Source organism: Gadus morhua, chromosome 11 (genome assembly GCF_902167405.1).
Source record: "Gadus morhua chromosome 11, gadMor3.0, whole genome shotgun sequence".
In the NCBI taxonomy this organism is placed as follows: domain Eukaryota; kingdom Metazoa; phylum Chordata; class Actinopteri; order Gadiformes; family Gadidae; genus Gadus; species Gadus morhua.
The window spans coordinates 15,652,115-15,655,889 of NC_044058.1; positions in this window are offsets into that span (position 1 = coordinate 15,652,115).

The window sequence follows — 3,775 nt, forward strand, 5'->3', positions numbered from 1 at the left end:
CCGATCACAAAACATGTAACCATGCAAACATACCTGATGGTTTAACACAAACACAAATACGTTGATAATGCACAAACACCTTTATTACAAGGCAAAGACAAACACAAACATCAATATTTGAATTGAGTGGTGACTCAAGGGGGGGCTCCTCGGGCTAGTCTGGTGGCCCTCTCTCTAGGTCTATAGTGCCTGACCTTCAGCCTCTGGGGCCCTAAGAGACCTACATAAATAGACCAATATGTGCAGAAGTATAACTGCCAAATGAACATGCATGTCAAATGTGCGGTTTCATGTGGTTTGTAGAAGGTAGGCTCCATTGGTCCAAAGAGCATTTGACCAGTATGAACAGATTTTTCTTTCTTTCTGTGCGCTTGAGAATACTTGCTCTGGATGACTCATGGGCAGCAGAGACCGTCTCACATTTGTTTCCCCCGCTGTTTCCTGACTGATTGACCCACGCTGCTAAGCGCTGGCTTGGTACCGTGACTCCAGCTCAGTGTTGGACACCATCCCTGCACTCATTTGTCAGGATGTTAAACCACACTGACCAGACATGGTTTTTGGCACCATGAGAGAGTGTGTGTGTGTATCTGTGTATCTGAGTGTGTGTGTGTGCGTGCGTGCGTGCGTGCGTGCGTGCGTGTGTTTGTGTGTTTTTGTGTGTGCGTGTATCTGTGGGAGAAGGGGAACCACAAACGCATCCTCCATCCTCAGGGGTAGAGCTAATAAAAATTAGCTTCTCTGCGTGACATCCAATGTAATTTTATTGAATCAACATTTTACATTAATGGCTTACGTCTTGGCCTGGATAGCAGAGGGGGAAAGGAAACTCTTCCCCTTCCTCCCTACTTTTCCTGCGTCTCCTACATGCGCTGGAATCTTTTGGATCTGTGAATTTGACGGTTCCATGTTTTCAAGGAGACTTGCTCTTGGCTTCTGCTGTTTTCAGAGAAAGGTCCGCACATAATCAGACTCCACATGCTTAGTGAAAAAATATTCACTGAAGATTTATGACCCGCGTTGGCCTATGTTAGATTATGCAGCAGTGATTCAGGTTTTCAGATGTGGCAAAGTCATATTCCATGAGTTCGTTAATAAGGGCTGACGAAGAGCAGATGAGGTAGCGCATATGAAAAGACGGGAAGAGACACTTGAATCTGGCTGGGATAATAGCGAAGATGAAACCCCTCTGGACTCCATTATGGCAGGGATCGACTTTCTCATCATACGCTCATTGGCAGCCCCGCTAAGTGCATTACGATACATTTTCACGAACCAGAGCACAGCGATTACGCTTTCAACTCCTACAAGGGGAGCAGCAGCGAAGCCTCAGAAGATACGGCTCTCCAAAGGCTTTGTCTTAATGTTTTTAAGGACCAAAGTGCCAATTTTCAGCATACCTCGCCCAAAGTGCTCATTAAAGTTATAATGACACCAGTTAAGGGCTTATAAAGCGTGGGCTTTACGCGGCGGGCTGGCGGTGAAAGCTAGCGCTCTCTTCAGAGAAAATAAATAAATAAATGAAGTGTTTTGGAGCGCTGGCGCTGGCCGGGTCTCCACCGCCCGCCCGGGAGGAAGCCCTCAGATGTGCCGCCGGGGCCCGTACTTACCTGGGCTCCGATCACAGTCATTATCCCGTTTCCATCGGCCTGCTGCCTGCGTCGGCCCCATAACCTGCTGCCGTCTCGACCAGACACACCTGCCCCAGCCCTCCAGCAGCAGGGGCTAAGTACCACCGTGACCAAACAGGGGGGTACGACATTCTGACAACACCTCTGATGACAGGCAAAGCCATGTCCCGCAGGCACGGAGACCTGTCTCAAGACAGCTGGTCCTGAAAAAAGACAACAAAATGAGAACTCATGTGTAATGCGTGAGTTGGGGGTCAATTGTTTGTTCCAGTAGCCATTGGTGACCCGTACAGCGGCAGGGGAACTTGAGCTGGACAGCAGGCAGGTTCCACAAAGCAAAACAAGCCTTGATGAAATCTATACACACTTATTTATTTTAAAGTCAGCCTGGGGTATTTTAGGGGAACACTGACCCTGAGGACTGGGATATAAGTCCTGGGACTGTGGGCCCTGTCAACGGATTGTTGTCATGGGACCATTCCCTATTTGAGGAACCTGGACCCTAGGGGCCTCAGGACCCCTTGGCACCTGTCCATGGACTGTGGGCCCTGTCCGGGGACTATTGTCCTGGCAACAAAACCCTAACCCTAAAATCCAACATAACCCTAAAACCATACACTAACTCCCCCTTAAAACAGAGTAGATCAAATATGTTTTATGGAACAAGAATCATGCATAAAATAAATAACTATATATATTTACATTATTTGTGTTATTTGAAAGTATGATATTGCCCTTCGATCCATTGCTATATATAGCTATAAAGAAACATATATAGAGCTATAAAGATATATCTTTAGTGCACTGAAACACAGTCGTTTCCTGTGGACGGCCACAGCACACAGTGTGCTGGGCTTGTTTTGCCGGGGCACTGTGCTTCATGAGGTCATTGTATGAGAGTTAGAGTCCCTCAGCGGGTCACGGGCCAGCCGGGATGGAGCGGGGGGGCCCTCGTGTGACCCTGTTCTGTTCTTTATGTGGGATCCAGCAGCGCCCCCCCTCCCCCTCCTCCGCCCCCTCCACAGCCAGAATATTCCGGAATGACAGAATGGGGAACGGTAGGTCTGGTGGACTGGGAACTAGTGGGAGTGGGAAAACAAGACAGAGGGAGAGAGAAGAGAGCGAGAGAGCGAGAGAGCGAGAGCGAGAGCGAGAGAGAGAGAGAGAGAGAGACAGAGAGAGAGAGAGAGAGAGAGAGAGAGAGAGAGAGAGAGAGAGAGAGAGAGAGAGAGAGAGAGAGAGAGAGAGAGAGAAAAAGAGAGAGAGAGAGAAAAAAAGAGAGAGAGAGAGAGAGTGAGCGAGAGAGAGTAAGAGACAAAGGGAGAGAAAATAGAGAGAGAGAAGGAAAGAGAAAGAGAGAGAGAGAAAGATAAAGTCAGGGAAGACAAAGGTTACGAGGGGTACATAAGGACATCCTCCCAATTCCCCCCTTATGCTCTATAAACCACTGCAGCACAACCATGACGTCTGGGACAGGAGACACGGTAATAAATGCATTGTACACGCCAAGATCTGGGCATAGAGTCTACAGCGGTCTAATAGTTATCAACGCTCAGATACTGACGAACCTTTGACCCAAGGCAGCCACTATATGGGTAGCTGCACTTCATCAAATCTCAGATAAACCACCAGATAAACAAGACCTTTATCTTTGAGCAATGAGGCTTCTCATTTCTAGAAAGCAGCTTCTTGTCCTTGCGATCGTGACCACATTGTACAGAGAAACACCCTTTATTCAATTATGATAAATGACTTTATAATTGACATGGCATGTGTTCCTAAATTATGTAATTCCCACCAACCGAACCAGATTCAGAAGTTTGGATAACTGCTTGCCAATGGATGAACTGGGGGGGTCTGCATTTACTAAAGAGACAGGAGGGGTCAGAAGGGTTTGCTCGGAGCTTGTAACACATATGTCCTCAAACATTAGGAATATTTGCCTAAACACGTTACACAAGTTACACAAACATATTGATCGACATATTCTCTCCTGGTACACATGTGATGACAATGAGTTGAGCTCTATAGACTGTATATATCCCCGGGGTTGGTAGTTGTGTGCATTCATCCTCACCATCATGCCATTGTGTCAGGTGAGGAGGAATGCCCCAACAGTGACTGGACTGAGGCCCCATCGCTGC